Source organism: Acomys minous (assembly GCF_964271855.1).
Source record: "Acomys minous genome assembly, chromosome: 12".
NCBI classification, from domain to species: Eukaryota; Metazoa; Chordata; class Mammalia; order Rodentia; family Muridae; genus Acomys; species Acomys minous.
In genome coordinates this window covers 97895147-97915561 of record NC_140493.1, presented here as the reverse complement: position 1 = coordinate 97915561, position 20415 = coordinate 97895147, and the positions used below count along the sequence as shown (strand labels likewise).

At 40.6% G+C, this 20415-nt stretch overlaps 1 protein-coding gene across 12 annotated transcripts in view; it reads right to left on the bottom strand.

The window, feature by feature from the left end:
* TANC2 (tetratricopeptide repeat, ankyrin repeat and coiled-coil containing 2) overlaps positions 1 to 20415 on the bottom strand; it is a gene marked incomplete at its 3' end in the record, with an annotated part of 287236 nt that overhangs the window by 42400 nt on the left and 224421 nt on the right. The gene's annotated exons all lie outside the window — the stretch shown is intronic.

Genomic DNA, 20415 nt, shown 5'->3' with positions numbered 1-20415 from the left:
AGCACCTTTACCCTCTGGCCATCTCATCAGTGTAACTTAGAACTGCTGATCCTATCTACAGGTGTGTACTACCATACATTGTTTATGTGATGCTGGGATCAACCCCAACTTTCCTACCAACTAGGCAAGTACTTTACTGGTTAAACGATATTCCCTGAAATATATTCTTTTATGTGTCAACATGTTTCTGTGGCATATGTGTAGTATTTCTATTTATATTATTGAAAGAAAAAATCTAGATCACCTGTATTCTCTATAATACCCAATGCAGCCTACTTCGTGTAAAAATGTTCACAGTGTCTTAAAAATAAAATACTGGACATTAGGGTCTCAGTAGTGGAGGTACCTGCCACCACGCCTGATGACCCGAGTTTCTTCCTTAGAATCTACTTGGTAGGAGGAGAGAATTTCTGCAAGTTGTTCTGTCATTCCCATGAGTATCGTGACAGACCCATGCACTCCTAAGTAAAAACAGACAAAACAAACAAAACAGCAACAGATACCTTGAATTTTTTCTTTTTAATTAAAAAAAAAAAAACCGGTATTAGGTCATAAGGGCATACACCTTAATTCTAACACCTTAGTAGGCAAGAAGGATCCCAGGCTGGGGCCTGAGATCTACAGTAAGGTGTCTTCAATACAAAACAACAAACAACAAACACCCCAGAGCGGTGGTGGCGCACGCCTTTAATCTCAGCACTCGGGAGGCAGATCTCTACGAGTTCGAGGCCAGTCTGGTCTACAAAGTGAGTCCAGGACAGCCAAGGATACACAGAAAGACCCTATCTTGAAAAACCCAGAAAAAAAAAAACCAAAAAGAAGAGAGAGAGAGAGAGAGAGAGAGAGAGAGAGAGAGAGAGAGAGAAAGAAGAACAAAACAAAACAAGATAGAAGGGAGGACACTAGATTATCTTCCTCCTTCTCCCCCTGCTTTTGAGCCTGAGAATATGAGGTGGTACACTTTCCACGTGATTATATCATCCCAGAATCTTCAGTTTAGTAAGATTTTGAAAGAAAACCCAAAATTTGCCTTTATAGAATTTCTAAACTACAATGGACATTAGATTACCTTGTTTAACCAGGCAATATTAATCACATGGAAGGAAATTACTTAGCTGGAAGAATGCCCAGCCAGGCTTACTCTGTGTAGAATCATCACTGTCCTCTTGAGGTCTGAGGACAGGGCTTTCTTATACTTACATCATCTGAAAATGCTCCCTAAACTTTCACAGAGAACAGTCTGAAAGCTCTATTTTGTTGGCAGTCTGGTCTAACAAAGCTAGGGCATAACAGAGGCAGAGACCTCAAAATTCCATTGAGTTAGTTACAGTAAAATTATTGGAGCGTACTTGGTGTAATTATTGTTGTTGTTGTTTGTTTTCAAGAGAGAAGGTTTCTCTGTGTGGCCCTGGATGTCTTGGAGCTCTCTCCGTAGACCAGGCTGGCCTCAATCTCAAACTTGCAGAGGCTTCTGCCTCCTGACTGCTGGGATTAAATGTGTGCACCAGCACTTCCCGGCCAAGGCTTTTTTGTTTTTTTGTTTTTTTGTTTTTTGTTTTTTGTTTTTCGAGACAGGGTTTCTGTGTAGCCTTCACTGTCCTGGACCATTTGTAGACGAGGCTGGCCTCGAACTCACAGCGATCCACCTGCCTCTGCCTCCTGAGTGCTGGGATTAAAGGCGTGTGCTACCATGCCTGGATTTTTTTTTTTAATTACTCATTCATGGCTGTATAACTGTGACAATTAATACAGGCCTTAATACAGGCCTCTGATCTATTTCTTAAGCTTTAAACCATGAATGAGAATCCACGTCTACTGGGATTACAAAGGTAACAAAAAAGCCTGTGTTACAGTGAATGAACTTTTTGGTTAAGACAGAACTGATTTTGTCTCAGTGATTTGATTTACTTATTCTACGATACTTGAGTTTCTCCAGTATGCATCTATACCTGGCGATAACAATGTCTGTTACTGCTGCCGTTGCTTGAGCACTGAGTATATAAGTAGCACACAATACAGGGTAAGACGAGGGTGACAACTGTCGTCCATTTCTTCTTGAATAGAAACAACAGAAGATTTTTATAAAAGAGTGACTTTGCTGGTTCTTTACCTGTAATTCTAGCAAGCATTCCAGAGGCCGAGGCAGGAGGATTACCAATTTAAGACAAGCCTGTGTTCTGAAGAGCTCACTGAACTCAAAAGCTTACGGTGTTTAGGATATAAAAGGCACACAATTTATGCTATGTACGGCATTTCCAGGTGTCTTGCTCTTCTGGAAAGTACAGTACCACTAGTTACACTGAAGTCTGAATGTCATCCGCTTTATTTGTGTGAATTTGTTTCTACTTTTCATATCATTTGCTCACTCACAAACATTATTCTTCTTGGCTCCTAGTTTTCTAACATCACTGATAGCTTTTTAGTTGTCAAGTAATGTGATTTCCTCTTAATCTTTGATATTTGTCTTTCTCTTATTTTTTCCTTCTAGCATTAGGTCTTACTTATTTCCTTCTAGCATTAGGTCTTATTAAAACTGTCACCTTGGGAGCTATACCTACATTGGGCTTCCATGGTAAAATAAATAAGATTTTAAAAAACTTTCCTTTAAAGTAAAAACAGGCTGGGTGTGGTGGCTCATGCCTTTAATTCAAGCTCTCGGGAGGCAGAGGCAGGAGGATCTCTTGAGTTTGAGACCAGCCTGGTCTACAGAGCAAGTTCCAGGTCAGCCAGAGCTACGCAGAGAAACCCTGTCTTGAAAAACCAAACCAAACAACAACAAACCTCAAAAAACAAAACAAAACAAAAAACAACCCAAATAGACAAAACTCTATTATGACAACAACAACCCAAGTACCTCTTGACAATAGTGACAGTATGCAGGTACTTTTCGCCATTTCTTCCAGGGATGTCCTTGCCTTCTCTTCCTCCTAGGTAGCTCTTGTCTCCTGGCTTCAACTTTCACCTCAATGTGAATGACTCCCACAGAGAAATCTCAAATATGGAAGATTCATTTTTGTTTTTCTAGCTGTCTGCTGGCTCTCTCTACTTCTGCCACTGTCAAATGAAACTCATCTTTTGAAGTTGGAGCTTTTCCCTAAAAACAAATACTTTGGGCTGGAGAGATAGCTCAGGTTAATAGCACTGGCTGCTCTTCCAGGGGTCCTGAGTTCAATTCCCAGAAACCACATGGTGGCTCATAACCATCTATAAGGAGATCTGGTGCCCTCTTCTGGCAGACAGAACACTGTATACATAATAAATAAATAAATAAATAAATCTTAAAAAACAAACAGCTGGGCGTGGTGGCGCACGCCTTTAATCCCAGCACTTGGGAGGCAGAGTCAAGTGGATTGATGTGAGTTCAAGGCCAGCCTGGTCTATAAAGTGAGTCCAGGACAGCCAAGGCAACACAGAGAAACCCTGTCTTGAGAAACCAAAACCAAAACCAAACAACCAAACAACCACTTGAAGACTAGTACCTTCCCAAACATGGCCTGTCAGGCATAAGCTCCAGTAGCAGTTTTTCTCCTTTAACTTCCTCACCTGGATGGGTGTAAGAGAACCATGGATTTCACTTTATATTTCAGCATCTACTCCTTGGCCCAATAATATACGCAAAAGCACATCAAAGTCTTTCTTGCTAAACATTCTTCAATGGCTTACATTTCCTTCAGTACACCTTTTAAGCCCTGCTCTGATTAGTCTTGTCAACTAGATTTACAGCCTAGAGTCACCTGAAAGCAGAGCCTCAACTGAGACACTGGCTAGGCTAGATCCTATCGGCCTGTAAGTATGTCTATGGGGGAGGGGTGGTGCTTGTCTACTAACGGACTCAGGAGGGCCTTGACCTGTATAGGAAAGCTTGCTGAGTATAAGCCAGCAAGCAGCATTCCCCCAAGGTTCCGGCTGTACTTCCCTGGCTCTGTGTTCCCGGTCAGAGGTAACACTGTGTGGAAGGAATAGCAAGCAGGCCTGCCCTCAGGGTCTGCCTGAAATAAACCCTTTCTTCCCTTACGTTGCTTTTGGTCATGCTGTGCCTCACAGTAGCACGACGAAACTAGGATGAATCTTCAGCACAGTATTGAAAGGAGGATAGTCAAAGCCTGTTAGCAATCAGGCTTTCTACTAATCTCTATTGGGAATAGAAACTATGCTTCTTATATAGCTACTCCTAAGCAATTAAGTAGTAACACTTCAGACTTGTGTATTATAGTTTACCAAACATAAAAACACTATACTTATAAGCTTAGGAGTAACGGTACTTTTCTCATTCAGTGGAACATGAAAAGGAACCCACCAGAATAAAGAACGACATTTCTATTTGTATAATAGCACCTTTTTCTCTTTCTTTTTTTGAGACGGGCTCTCTGTCTAGCCCTTGCTGGCTTGGAACTTGGTACATAGACTATGCTGACCTTGAACTCAAAGAGACCCACATGTCTCTGCCTTCTAAGAACACTGAATTATTAAAATCATTAACCATTTATGTTGACAAATTTAGATGCATTTATCTTTACTTATGTGTCTGTAGTGTGCCCACATGAGTTTATGTGCACTGTGTGGCCCACAGAAGCCAGATGGTCTCAGAGTCCCTGGGGCTAGAGTTATAGGTCACTGTGAGCTGCTTACTATGGATGCTGACAACCAAGCCTGGGCCTTCTGCAAGAGCAGTCGGCACTCGAAACTGCTGAGGCATCTGTCCGGCCTACTGCCAACACTTTAGTTAGCATTCTGAGAAACTGTGAATTAAGAAATCAAGCAGAGAGAACTCTGCTAAGTGTAATTCTACTTATGACCAAACACAAAGCATACTTTCTCTCTAATTGAAGATCATGGCAATCAAGATAGACTGAGTTTTTTGTTGTTGTTGTTTTTGTAAGTTTTTTAAAAAATTTATTATTTATTATGTATACAGTGCTCTGCCTGCTTGTACCCCTGCAGGCCAGATGAGGGCATCAGATCACATTGTAGATGGTTGTGAGCCATTATGTGGTTGCTGGGAATTGAACTCAGGAGCTATTGGAAGAACAGACAGTGCTCTTAGCCGCTGAGCCATCTCTCCTGCCCCTTTTGTAAGGTTTTTTAAAGACAGGGTTTCTCTATGTTATCTTGACTGTCCTGGACTCACTTTGTAGACCAGGCTGGCCTCGAACTCACAGCAATCCGTCTGCCTCTGCCTTCCGAGTGCTGGGATTAAAGGTGTGCGCCACCATGCCCGGCAAGATAGATTTTAATGTAAGTTCAAAGGTGGTTATGAAGGTCAAGGAGGAGTGGTGAGCACAGAAGGACTATTACCCTCACAAGCTTTACAACTAAAGGCAAGTATGTAACCACTCTGTAAGCCTCTCAGGACTTTGGTGAGAAATAAGTGAGACTTATTACAAATAATTTTAGCAGAGTGCAGAATGGAAAGGATACTCCCCTCTCTGTTTTCTGAGACAGTTTCTCTGTGTGGCCTTGGTTGTCCTGGAACTAGCTCTGTACATCAGGCTGGCCGTGTGCTGTGATTAAAGGAATGCATCACCACTGCCTGAAAGAATGACTACTTTCTATGTCATTTTCTCACTGCTGTGAGGAAAGAACTGACAGAAACAACTTAACGAGGAAGGATTTGTTGTGCTCATGGATTCAGTCTAATTATGGCAAAATTTTTCTGGAACAGAGCAACACATACCAAAGAGGCTGAGGGAGAGAATGAAGGGGATGAAGAGGAAGAGAGGGAGAGGAGGAGAGAGATGGAGAAGGAGAAAGGGACCCCTCCCCCCACAAGGCTGACCTCCAACTTGTGATTCTCTCTCAGCCTCCTAAGTGCTAGGAGGTGGATTACAGCTATAATCCACCATGATGCCTGTTATATTTGATTTTAGATCGTTTAGGAGAGACGCAATCACAGGTCCCTCCCACCCCACCCACACTGTCTTTTCTTCTTTTTCCTGGTTACACATGCTTTAAGAAAAGCCAGAGAAGTTGGTATCCAGATGGGTGCTGGGGGGGGGGGGGGGAGACTGTCTTCTGTTCTCACTTGCAGGCATCAGTACTCTTTGATACACATTACTGGAGACAAAACAAATTCACTGATGACAACTTTGAGTAACAAGGAGCTACTGTCATTTGATGACTTCGTTTCCTATGCCTAAAGAGTTCAGAGAACTTTCTAAAGCAAGACTCGGTCTGCCTCATTCCCATTTAACTGTTTACACGTTATTATAGTGGCACTTAGCATTCCAGGGAGATAGCTAGTCTTGAAGTTTTTATTTGTAGAACTGAAATATGCTAACAAGTGAATATAGGGTTGGAGAGATGGCTCAGTGGTTAAAAGCACCGGCTACTCTTCCAGAGGACCCGAATTCAATCCCCAGCACTCACATGGTAGCTCACAACTGTCAACAGCTCCAGGGGATTTGACACCCTCACATGGACAAATACAAAAGCAAAACATAAAAAAATTTATTTAAAAAAACAACAAAAATCTAAGTGGGTCTAAATATTTCAGGCATTGATATTTGCTTATCATTGTAGTACTGGCCAGTAATGTGTAGTTTATTTATTAATTTTCTTAGCTTTTATGATGAGATACTCAACAGATACAACTTTGTTTCAGAGAAACAAGACTTGGATGTGTTGACATTCTGTGTGATGGCCAGATGTGACAAAATGGTAACGGTCACAACCAGTTAGCGAGGTGCCTATCTTAATATGTGTTGAAACATTATGGACTGCCGTGGAATGCTTCCATATTATAGAGGCAAGTGTGGGGAATTAGGGAGATCTGGAGAGATCAAGACTGAGAAGAGCTGGCTACCACCTACAAGGTTTGCTTTCCTTCCACAGTCAAGACTTGTTCTTGGGAAGTGGCCTTACATTCAACAGGGAGTGAGGGTAGGGCATCACACTGCTGAGTTATGCTTAATGAAATGTGGGGAGAAATGATAGTCATTGCTTCTTCATGGCCCAGAAAAATCTGCTCCTGCACTTGATCTGTCTTGTCCAGTCTGCCAGCTGATGACAACAAGCAGATGCCCCTGAAACAACAGTGTGTTAAAAGATGGCAGAATCTCCGTTAGACCAGGTCCCTCCAGAACTGTGTAGTACAGACCTCTTCAAACCTCTGCATTTTATGTGAATCAAAATACATTTCTAGTGGGGAAAAACTCTTGAGATTTTAGTGTGTTATTTATTCTAGCAGTTACCAGTATCTTTAGTGTGAAAGTGTTGAGAGACTGATTACAGAGGGATGGACTGACAGAAAGAGCAGGAGTAAGAATGGACTTGAGATCTCAATGTCAGTGAAATAAACAGAAAATAAAACACTATCTTCAGATGTTAGTTTTCTTGAAACAAGTTGAAATCATACCTTAGAGAAAGACTTCAAAAATTTAATCATGGGATCAGAAGAAGGACTCTGTGGTCATTTTCTACCACTATTAAACCAATCAATACAAAAGGCTCTCTATGCTTAAGAATTGTCAGTTATTTCTGCAAACACAAAATCATTTTTCAAATCACAAGACAGCTAATACAAAGGAACGAAACTGTCAGCATCAATAGGTTCTCTACCATAGCCCACCGTGGACTAAAGGTAAAGAGAGGAGTTGCTTTAAATGACTGTTCCTCTTGTGTGTGGTCTTTGTGTTTAGAAAACAGTAATTCATAGGATGGTACGATAAAGCACCATTTTCAGTGACAGACATTCATGTCACCAGGCAATCATCGTTCTGGACACAAAGGAGTCAGTGCATTTGATAAGGACTCCCATGCCTTTGCATGCCTCAACTTCTGTCAGCTCTAAGAAGACAAAGGTGTCTCCTTCCTCTGAGTATGTTTTGTAGCTCCTGATCCTTAGTTGAAATACAACATGAGAATTAAAAATAAAATTTCACATGAGTTCAGAAACATTTATTCTGATTAGCTAAGCCAACATTATATCCCTGCACAGGAAAGAACCTTCAAGTTGCCTTTCTGACAGACAGCCAGATTCACTGTTTGCATTTCTCTTCTCAGAACTTACTTCTCACTGGTATATAAACACAGGCACAGAGTATACTCTACTTTTTTCTCTAGTAGTTTCAAGGCATCATGTGTTTTTTTCCACATTATTTTTTTATTAATTTATTCATATTACATCTTGATTGTTAGCCCTTCCCGTTTTCTCTCATTCTTCCCTCCCTCCCACTTTCCCCCCGTCTCCCCTCCCCTATGTCTGTGATTGAGGGAGACCTCCTCCCCCTATATATGCTCTTAGAATATCGAGTCTCTTCTTGGTAACTTGCTATCCTTCCTCTGAGTGCCACCAGGCCTCCCCATCCAGGGGACGTGGTCATAAAAGGGGCACCAGAGTTTGTGTGAGAGTCAGATCTCACTCTCCACTCAACGGTGGAGAATATCATGTTTGTCAGCTAGGTCTTGGTAGGGGTTCAAAGTTTACTGCCTATATTCTCCTTGGCTGGTGCCTTAGTTTGAGGAGGACCCCAGGACCCAGATCTGCCTGTCATAAAGTTCTCTTTATAGGTTTCCAGGACCCTGTGGGTCCTACTATTTCCCCATTCTTCCATGCTACTCTGGCCTAAAGTTGCAATAGGATGTCCTCTCCTCTGACCCACTTTCTTGGTAAGTAAAGTTTTTCATGGTACATGTATCCCTTGGACTAGTGTTTTGATATAAGTGAGTATATACCGTTTGTCTCTTTTTGCTTCTGGGTGAACTCACTCATTATGGTAATTTCTAGATCAATCCATTTGTCCACAAATTTCGGGAATTCCTTGTTTTTAATAGCTGAGTAGTATTCCATAGTGTAAATGTACCACAGTTTCTTAGTCCATTCTTCTACTGAGGGACACTTAGGCTGTTTCCATGTTCTGGCTACTATGTATAAAGCAGCTATGAACATGGTTGAGCATATGTCCCTGTTGTGTGGTAGGGCATTTTCTGGGCATATTCCACGGAGTGGAATAGCTGGGTCTTGAGGAAGCCCTATTCCCATTTTTCTGAGAAAGTGCCAGATAGCTTTCCAAAGTGGTTGTACTAGTTTGCATTCCCACCAGCAATGAAGGAGTGTTCCTCTCTCTCCACATCCTCGCCAACAAGTGGTGTCATTTGAGTTTTTGATCTTAGCCATTCTGATGGGTGTAAGATGGAATCTCAGTGTCGTTTTGACTTGCATTTCTCTGATGACTAACGAGGACAAGCATTTCTTTAAGTGTTTCTCGGCCATTTGATATTCCTCTGTTGAGAATTCTCTGTTAAGTTCCAAGCCCCATTTCACAATTGGGTTGTTTGGTTTTGTGGTGTTTAATTTCTTGAGTTCTTTATATATTTTGGATATTAAACCTTTGTCAGATGAAGGGTTGGTGAAGATCTTTTCCCAGTCTGTAGGCTGTCGCTTTGTTCTACTGACAGTGTCTCCTGCCTTACAGAAGCTTCTCAGCCTCATGAGGTCCCATTTATTAATTGTTGACATTAAGGCCTGGGCTGTTGGTGTACTGTTCAGGAAGTTGTTTCATGTAAGGCATCATGTCTTATGTTGAGGTTCTTGATCCATTTAAAGTTAAGTTTTGCAGGGAGAGATAAGGATCTGGTTTCATTTTTCTAAATGCTAAAATCCATGTTTATTAGCACTGTTTGTTGAAAATTCTGTCTTTTTTTCCAATGTGTCTCTTTGGCATTTTTGTGAAAAATCACGTAGCTTTAGTTGAGTGAAATCAGGTAGTTATAATTGTGTAGGATTATACATAGGTATCCTGTTTGATTCCATTCATCTATGTGTCTGTTTTTGTGCTGGTTCCACAATTTTTCATCACTACAGCCTATAGTATAATTAAAATCAGGTATGGTGATACCTCCCACAGAATTCTTTTTGTTTAATATTGCTTTGTCCTTGGTCTCTTGTGTTTCCATATACATTTTGAATTTTTTTTCTTAATCTGAAATTTTTTTTTTCAAGACAGGGTCTTTCTGTGTTAGCCTTGGCTGTCCTGGACTCTCTTTGTAGACCAGGCTGGCCTCGAACTCACACCAATCCACCTGCCTCTGCCTCCTGAGTGCTGGGATTAAAGGCGTGTGCCACTACACCCAGCCTTTAATCTGAATTTTTATTGGGATGACATAGATCTGTCAATTGCTTTTTCCACAAGATTAACTCTGATCCATGAACACGGGGGCTGTTCCATCTCCTAGTGTCTTTCTGAATTTCTTTCTTTAATGTCTGGAAGTTTTCACTGTAGAGATCTATCTCTGTGGTAGTTTGTCTGAAAGTAGTTTCTGCTCCAAGTGTTTATAAACTCAACAAGTTTTGCTTTTATGTGTGTGTAGTTCTTAAGAGTTTCTTCTGTATAGAATCATATTATCTTCAAATAGAGATGCTTTGACTTTTCCTATTTGTATCCATTTTATTCCCTTCTCTTGTACTATTGCTCTAAGATTTCAAGCAACATATTGAGGAAAGACTAAATATTCTTGTTCCTGATCTTAGTGAGAATGCTTTGAATTTTATTCTACTTAGAGTGAAGGTGGCTATAGGCTTGTTATAGACAGCCTTTGTTATGTTGAGGTCAGCTCCCTACATCTCTAGCCTCCACATGACTTTTATCATGAAGAGATATTGGATTTTTTTCAAAGACATTTTCTGTAACTATTGAGATGATCATGTGATTTCCATCTTTGAGTCCATTTATGTGACAAATTTCACGTAGATGATTTACATATGGCTTAAAGTCAAGTTGTTTTTGATAAATGACCTTTTTGATGTGATCCAGAATTTGGTTTGCATTTATTGAGAAATTTTGCATGTATGTTGATCCCTGAGACTGGTTTATAATTCTTTTTGTTATATCTTTATCTTGTTTTGTATCAGAGTAATATTGGTTTCAAAAGAGTTTGGAGGTGTCCCTTCCCTTTCTATTAAAAGTATTTATTTTATGTATATAGGAGTCACATCTGCATGAATGCCTGTTCACCACATGCATTCTTGGTGTCCAAGGAGGCCAGAAGAGGCCATTGAATCCTCTGGGTCGGGAGCAACAGACAGATTTGAGCTGCCATGTGGGTACTGGAATTAAACCCTGGTCCTCTGCAAGAGCACCATATGCTTTTAACTGTCGAGCCCTCTTTCCAGGGCCGCTTCCTTTCCTATTATATGGAATAATTTGAGTAGTATTGATGTTAGCTGTGGTTAAAGCGGCATGATAAATGGGAAAGGAGCTTGTGAGTCCTCACCTCAAACTGCTGATGGTTGCTAAGGAAGGCTCATGTTTCTTTGGGGGAGTTGTCACCAGTTGGTTGCCAATGCTTTAATGGATGGCCCCACACCCATGTGCACAGGGGCCAAACTAACTAGATTTAGTGGGATGTGAAGAGGAGGTGGAGGGGGGGAAGGAGGAAGGAGGACACGCAGTTGGGAAGAGGGTATGTTGGAGGGACCAGGGGAAGCTGGAGAGAGGAGACTGCGAATTGATAATTATAGATATATATTGCATATATGTATAGAATTCTCAAAGGATAAATAGAATTATAAACAAAAAACAAACAACAATAAAATGTAGTTTAAAAATATAAAAGCTTGGGGGTAACTTGGTTTTCTGATACACATATATGTAATGTTTAAACTAAGTTAGATATATTTTCTTTCTCAGACATTTATATTTTATGGTAAAAACTTCTAAAAAGTTCTTTAACCTTTTTGAAATATACAGTAAATTATTATCTTACTGTCACTCTACTCAATAGTAACACAACAGAACTCTATGCTTGTAAATGGGATTACTATTCAGTGATATTCTTCTCTGTCCATTACTTTGAGCTTGGCTTTTCACTTACTCTCCAGTTTCATCCATGAGTTGTAAAGGATGATATTTAATTTTTCCCCCTATGGCTGAACAGTAAGTACCTCACTGTGCATATGTACCACAATCACCTTACCCATCTGGCAGCTGATGAACACTCAGGCTGCTTCTGTGTCACTGTCGCGGGTATTGTGAATACTGTTGCAATGAGCACAGGAGTATAGGTATCTCTTTAAAGTAGCAATTTGTTTTCCTTTGGATGCAGAGCTGGTAGTGAGACTGTGAATCATATGGCAGTTCCATTTTTAAGTTTCCAAGGATCCTCCATAGATTCTCTGTAGTGGCTGCTGAGTTACATTTTATCAACCATGTATAAAGGTTCCATTTTCTCCACATTCTCACTAACATTTCTTGCTGTTAGGGTTTTTTAAGGCCATTCTTGTTGGGGTAAGGTGATGACTCACTGTGATTTGGGTTGCATTTCCCTGGTAGTAATTGCTGAGCATTTTGCTTTGATTTTTGAGAAATATCTATTTCAGTCTATTGTCTATTTTGGAACCAGTGAATTTGTTTTTCTTGTTGTTTTCGATTTCTGTTGTTGTTGCTTATTATCAGATATATAGTTGAGCTGGTTGGATGTGTCAGTGTCAGAAACCTAGACATATCTAGGAAGAGAGGATCCTAACTGAGAAAATGATTCCCTAAGATTGGCCTGTTTCCTATTTACATCTAGTCGATGGGCAGCGCATTCTCCACAGTTGTGTGGAGAGTGGGGACAGCTCTGACATGAACTCTGGTGCTCTCTATTTGACACTTCCCCTTGGTGGGGAGGCACTCAGAGGAAGGGAAGCAGGCATCCGGATGAGACCTGATAGGCTGTGATCATATGGTGGGGGAGGAAGTCCTTTTCTGCCACAGGTCTAGGGGAGGGGAATAGGAAGAAAGAGGGAAGGAGGGGGAACCGGGAAGATACAGGCGAGGGGATAACAATCGGGATGTAATCTGAATAAATTATTTAAAAAATAAAAATAAAAAAATAGAGAGAGAGAGAAAAAAAAAGATCAGCCTGTGGGCAAAACCTGTTGGAAGACCTAGCTCACTGCGCCATCCCTGAGCAGGCCATGGAGAGCAAGCCAGTAAAGTAGCATTACTCCGTGGCCTCCACTCCAGCCCCTGCTTCCAGGTCCCAGCCTTGAGTTCTTGCACTGACTTCCTTCAGTATCAAGTGTGACTTGAAAGTTGTAAGATGAAGAAACCCCGTCCTTCTCAAGTTGCTCTTGGTCATGGTGCTTATTGTACTAACTGAAACCCCAGAAGTTTACAAGTATTTTCTTCCACTTTGTGGTTCTTTTTCACTGTGCTGACTGGTTCCATTACTGTGCAGATTTTGTTTTGTTTTTCATGACAGGGTTTCTCTGTGTAGCCCTGGCTGTCCTGGACTCCTTTTGTAGACCAGACTGGCCTTGAACTCACAGCGATCCACCTGCCTCTGCCTCCTCCAGAGCTGGAATTAAAGGTGTGTGCTACCACACCTGGCTTGTGCAGAATATTTTTGAATTTGATGTAATACTGTTTGTTTTTGTTTCTGGGGTCTTCTAAAAAGTCTTTTTGTCACCCCATGTAATACAAATGTCCTGCTATTTCTCCTATTGCCCCCTTTTTCGCAGTTGTATTTCACCTCTTGGATGTCTTTGTTTCTTTGAGTTTGCGCATTCTCTAATGGCTCATTCTTAATGTCTATAATATTGGCCAAGTTTTTTACTTAGTACTACAGTTCTGAGAAAAAGACATAGGATATGTTAGTGGTTTCCACTTTTTCATTTCCCATTAAGTTTTAAGTATAAACCTGGCTCCTGTTATCAACCATTCTATTCAAAATATTCTCTGAAAGCTACAGAGGCTCCTTAACTTACACTTTGGTAATGGTGATAGCCTGTGACACTCTTGGCTTCTACAGCCTCTGCTCTTTGTTTCCCCTTCTAACTGAGCTGTTTGGCTGACCCCAGTCGTCATCTTCTAGCCTTCAGTCCACACTTGTCTTCATGCTTCTCAACTTACTGTTTTCTCTCTCCTCCCCTTGCTTGCTTCTGTAATTTTTTTATACTGGGTTTCACAGGTGGGCTCAGACTTGTGATTCGCTAGCCTTTCCTCCCAGCTGCTGGGATTACAGGTCTGATTTCCAGTCTGTTTAGTTCTATGTTTCCACTCACTGACACCACCACACTGTGAGTGTTCCATGCAGTCTATTGTCCAAAGCCGCATCTCTCCCATCTCTAAGTACAGTCTGTGCACCTGGGGGCAGTTCATTCTGAACATGTTCAAAATGGGATTCGTGTTCTCCCCAGAAGCGTCTTCTTCTTCTCCTTTTTTTTTTTTTTTTTGGTTTTTCGAGACAGGGTTTCTCTGTGTAGCCTTGGCCATCCTGGACTCGCTTTGTAGACCAGGCTGGCCTCGAACTCACAGCGATCCGCCTGCCTCTGCCTCCCGAGTGCTGGGATTAAAGGCGTGCGCCACCACACCCAGCTCGTGTTCTTCTTCTTGTACTACTGATGCTAGCTGGCCCATCCTCTAGAAAGTTCTATGTTCCTTAGTAGCAACACTAGCCTCCATCATTCACATACATTCTAGAGTCCTTTTTGATGCCTCTATCTTTACCTTCAAGTACTTAGGAGTATTTCTGAAAAATCTCTCTCAGACACACTCTGTGCACTCTCCTCGTGTTCCAGCTCTTCCCATTTCCACCCACACAACTGTCATAAACCCCATACCTAGAATCCCAACCTGCAGTCTCCCCTTCTTCAACCCCTTCCACACATTGTTTGTCAGAGCTGCCCTTCACATCACAAGCACAGAGAGTGATGAAGGCCCTCTGTGAAGTCTTAAAGATAGGCCAGCATTATCTCCACATTCCTCCCTACTTCTGTCCTGTCACTACAATGCCTATAAATTCCCAATTTGCCCAGTGGAATCTGACTCATTCTTCAATGCAGAATTTGAATGCTACATTTTCTAAAAAGCATTTCTTCTTTGTCTAGAGTCCTGTGACACATTGTACTATGATGTATTATTGGCTGCTTGTCTGACTTTCCTTCATTAGACGGTAATAGCTTTATACTGTAGGGTGTGTGACTCATCTAAGTTTCTCTAGTGGTTGGTATATTTTTTACTGTAGAAGTTCTGTAAATTCTTACTAATAAATAAAACTAAGCAGATAGGTATCAGGAAGAGCAACACAAAGACTTCCAGATGATTTTCCCACTTCACTACACAGTTCAGCCTTTGACTTGAAGGTATTTCTGTTGCAAGACTATAAAATGATGCAAATATGACTCAACTGCTGAGAAAAGATTGACCACCTCATCTTTACCTTTCATTTGGGAAAAACAACAGCAACAACAAAAAACCCCAAACCAACCAACCAACCAACCAGACAAAAAAAGCTGTCTACAGCTAAACTTTGGTTGTGTTACCTTAAAAGCCTGCCAGCTACTATCCATTCTCAGCAAAGAAAATCCATGTGTCTGTGGAGTAATTCTTTCTACCAACCTTACTTTAATCAGATAGTAATACTTTGGCTGGGTCGGTCTGTCTGTCTGTCTGTCTGTCTATCTAGTTTCACATAGCTCAGACTTGCCCAACAATTGCTACATAGTCAAGGATGAGCTTGAACTTTTGGACCTCACATTGCCACCTCGAAGGTGCTGGCATTGTAGGTGTGTACCAATTTTATGCAGTGCTAGAGATCCAACCCAGGGCTTCAGGCTGGGCAAACACTCCCCTAACTGAGCCATATCCCCTTTCATAACTTTCCTGTTCAAAATGTTTAGTCCTGTTGTATACTGTCCCATATCTGATGCAAGTATGTTTTAAAAGCCTGATGAACTAGAACTAGAAATAAAGTCTACGAAAGCTATGTCCTTTTAGAAATGAGTAAAACGGCATTTTGGAGAAGGAGTCAATTTGCATAGGGATTTGGTGCCTTCTCCTACCTTTCTTCCGCTCTTTCTAGGGCCTTTCTGCTCTACACATGCATCCCTGCTCTGGAATGGACCTCTCTGACCCAGTGTGAGGTGTTCAGGCAGGTGGTGGGACTTCATGAGGCAGAAGAGGTAAGACTGTACTAGACTGGTATAATGTGAAGTAGCAGTAGCCATAGAAAGGTGGTCAAATTCCCTCACACCCCATCTATGTCCCTCAGCTTTGTTTATGTCTAGCACTGTACTCTGCTTTGAATCACAGCGCTATGAATGAATCTATTAAAATCATTAAACCATAAATCCTTACTTTTTTCTTACTTACACTTGTATGTCCTGCAGTGCTTAACTCCATGCCCCAAATACATTATTTAATAGGTGTTTATTGAGGCTTGCTAGATGCATGTTTTCACTTATTCCTGGGGCATGATAGGAAGTAACAGAGCAAGAAAAAATACATTATCTGTGAGAAGACTGTCTTAAATATTTTATGTGATGGAGTTAGAATTAGCAGTACTTATAATTTTTTCAGTAATTAACTCGGCATTAAGACTTTACAGTGTGCCAGGCACTCTACCAGTCATTAGGGAGGCAAAGGTGAGACAGAAAAAGTTAGTGACCTCACTGAAGCTACTCAAAGACCAGGGGGAAAGTGGATAATAAGTAATGGTTAACATCCAATAAGTTAGTAAATTGTAACACATGTTAGAAAGGAAATAAAAAGGTTACTAAAGACTTAGCCAGAATCCAGGAGGGACTTAGGAAAGAGGTGGCTAAAGTCTGAAGGAGCAAGGAGAAGGCTCACTGTGTATAAGACAGGGAAGCTGTTCAGTGCAAAGGTCTAGAGGAGAGAAAGAAACTTCTAAAAAGTAGCAGAAAATTGTGCAAAGGAGAAGGAGTGCTCTTACTTTAGAGGCAAGCAAAAGCTATCTCCACATATAGGGCTTTGAGTTTGTTCTGACCTTAAGAAAAGGCACCGAAAGAAACAGTCACATGGTATGAACTGTGTTTGAAAATAACTGCTGTCTCGGAAAACAAAACACAAAACAAAACAAACAAACAAAAAGAAAATAACCGCTCTGGCAGCTGGTGAATAGATTGGAGGAGGGTAAGAGGAAAAATGAATCCACGTGGGAGACCAGGGTGTGGCCAGTGGGGATAAAAATAAATGAGTGCTTATAAATCAATTTTAGGACTTAGAACCAATTAGATATGCGTATGGCTTCAGTAAATGAAAATCTCACAGCTACGGGTTCTTATAGTTAAGAGGGTAGAAAGCTTTTAGTGTTGACTTTGACTAGACATGGAGTTTTATCTGCTTTTCAAAGTCTCTGGAGATGGTGGAGTGAATTGCTCTACTCACACACCCACAAATGTGTTGTCGAGTCTCACTAAGGTGGCCATAACTCCTACTGATTACTGTGCCATTAATCCTGGTTTGGTAGCCTCTGGGATTCTTTTGATTCAGCTCGTGTTATTTCAGAGGCTTATTAGTAGGATAAATTAGCCTCTTTTTCTTATGCTACTTTTGTGTGTATATATATGTGCATGTGTGTTTGTGTAGGTGTAGAAGTGTTCATAGGAGTGCACTTATGTGTGTGTGCAAGCATGTGTGTGTGTGTGCCAACTTTGGGGTTAATTCCTTAGGAGCTCTCAGAGTTCTCTCAGTGGGAACTGGGCTTCTCCATCCATCCATCTATACTTCCCCATTACGGGGATTAAGAGTATGTGCCGCTACACCTGGATTTTCTTTTATGTGGGTTCTGGGGATCAAGTTTGTACATCAAGCACTTTACCAACTGAGCTCTGTCTATAGCTCTTCATTCTAGTTTTAGTATTAAAAAACACCTTTTCTGGGCAGTGGGATACATGACTGTAAATTTAGGAAAAACAAAGCAGGAGAATTATGGGCAAGGGAAACCCAAGATACAATAACAAGACTCAAACAAACAAACAAACAAACAAACAAACAAAACCCAAAGACCTAGCTGGGTGTGGTGGCACACACCTTTAATCTTAGCACTTCTGAAGCAGAGGCAGGTGGGTCACTATGAGTTCAAGGCCAGCCTGGTCTACAAAGCAAGTCCAGGACAGCCAAGGCTACACAGAAAGACCCCACCCCAAAAAACAAAAACAAAGCAAAACCCCCACAAAACAAACAAACAAAGAAAAAGGCCTTCAGTCATCTTTCTACATCCTTCCCATTTTATATTTTCAGATAACGTTATTTCAAGCCAGTAATTTCTATATGGACTATAACCATGTTTAAAATAAGCGATATATGAATACTTAAGACTATGAAGCAGTGTTAACATCTACAAGAATTCAAGCTCCTTTTGGGGTTTTTGTTTGCCACTCTTCTATAAAAGCCTCATGAGCAGTAAGGGCTGAGCATTTGTGCTGACCAAGTCATAAAATGATGCTCTCTCCATCTGATCATAAGCAGAACTCTTTTTTGTATATACATTGACTTACCACATTTCTCACAAGTTTCAATGACAGGAGAACAGTACATGTTTTAACCGGGCTGGATGAAAAATTTTTGTTATCAGCCTTTTAAAAACTTTCTTTTGGATTTGGAAAAGGAAAAATAAATGTTATGCCCATCCTCTGATGGTTAGATAGTTTTTCTACTTTTAGAGTCAGGCTGGGTCTTGGTGTATAGGCGAGATTGGCCTCTAACTCTGACTTTCCTGCTTCAGCCCCCGGAAGCAAGAAGCTACACATCTACTGGATAGGGGATCTATCTTCCTTCCTTCCTTTTCTTTTCCTTGTGATGGTAGGGATCAAATCTAGGGCCTTACACATGTTAGGCAAGCACTCTACCATTTAGTATCTCCCCAACCTCCTCTTAGTTTAAAAGATAGAAATGCTTCGCTCATTTCACTAATCATTTATGCTGAATGAAAACAAACTTGTAAAACTGAAGGCAATATTAGATTTTCATATATTTTCTTATATATATCATATCACAAAAATATGACTAGGTCAGAAAAGTATTACTTCAGATTTTAGTTTCGAATTTATTTTTTGATGATTAGAGAACAGGATTCAATGATTTAATTAGATAAATTCTCAGTAATATTAAGGTCAAAGAAATCTCTCCCTGGAAAACATGATATTGAAATCATGACATTAGAATACTGATTTCCTCCTTGGTGGCAGAGATGCCTTAGAAGTAAAAAGACAGCAAGGCGCTAATTCTTCCAGGGTGGGAAGGACACCTATGAATAGCTAAGTCTTCGTGATGGATGCTTGGTACATCAGAGGCGTAGGAGCTGATTTTGTACCAGGCGTCTATCTTCTTCCCATGTTTCGTCAGTTTGCTGAGGTCTCTATAAACACTTCTAGGAAACAGAACCCACTTCACACTTAGGGATTGTTGTGAGACACTGCAGTATCTACCAGAAGCAGTAACCCTGAGTCTGTGCTGCTCAGAGGGCAAAATTAAATATTACCCCACTTAGAGGCTCATGTCTGGATTGGAAGAACAAACAAACTCTCACTAACTATAATTCATTTTGTACACTGGCTGTGCATAGCTATGGCATGGATACTTTTCATTTTAAGGTAGATGTTCTCTTCTTCATTTTTAAAAAGTTATTTTTATTTCATGTGCACTCACGTTTTGCCTGCATGTATGCCTGTGTGAAGGTGTTGGATCCCCTGAAACTGGAGTTACAAGAAGTTATGAGCTGCCATGTGGTTGCTGGGAATTGAACCCGGATCCTCTGTAAGAGCAGCCAGGGCTCTTAGCCTCTGAGTCATCTCTCCAGTCCTCTTTTTTAAAAAACTTTAATTAATTCTTTCTTACATACATTTATATTATTACACACATATATAATAAACTACCTACAGCAAGAAGAACCATGAAACAATCAGGAATTATATAAATGTTACATTCCGAGTGTTTTGGCTATTTGTATTTGACAACCTTGGAGAAAACATCTTTCCTATCTTGTTAAGTCTAAAATTCTGAATGTAAATCAGTATCTATCATATTTCATCTCTATCAACTTAAAACATCTATCTAGACCTAAAAACATCTTTAAAAAAAAAAAGATTTATCTATTATGTATACAGTGTTGTGCCTGCATGTACACTTGTAGGCCAGAAGAGGGCATCAGATCACATTATAGATGGTTGTGAGCCATCTCTCCAGCCCCCTAAAAACATCTTAATCCCTAAACAACTAAGCTTAATTGTAAAACTGAACTATCTGGTCTTCAACCCCATGAGAGACTTGAGAAGGAATAAAATTAATTACCTGAGTAAACAGGAAGTGCAGGTTAGCAGCTTCCAAAGTGAAAAAAATGACAGAGACAATTTGCTGTCTGAACAGTTACCCAAAACTCTCTATAATGTTGGAGCATCATCTTCAGCCCCAGGGTCGGGCCTAGTTAGTACCTGGAGTCCAGTCCTCTTTTTAAGCCCTTTCCTTTTTAACCGTAGACAAACTGCTTACCTGACAACATGCTCCAAGAACACCATTTCTCCAAAAGATAATTCATCAAGTGACTCTTAATTCCTATTCATATATATCTCAAAACAAACAAAAAACCCAACCCAACAACAACAACAACAACACAAAAACCAAAACAAAAAACCCCAAGCTCCATTAATTATAAGCAATTAACTCTGGTCATTAAGAAGCAAGTTAAATA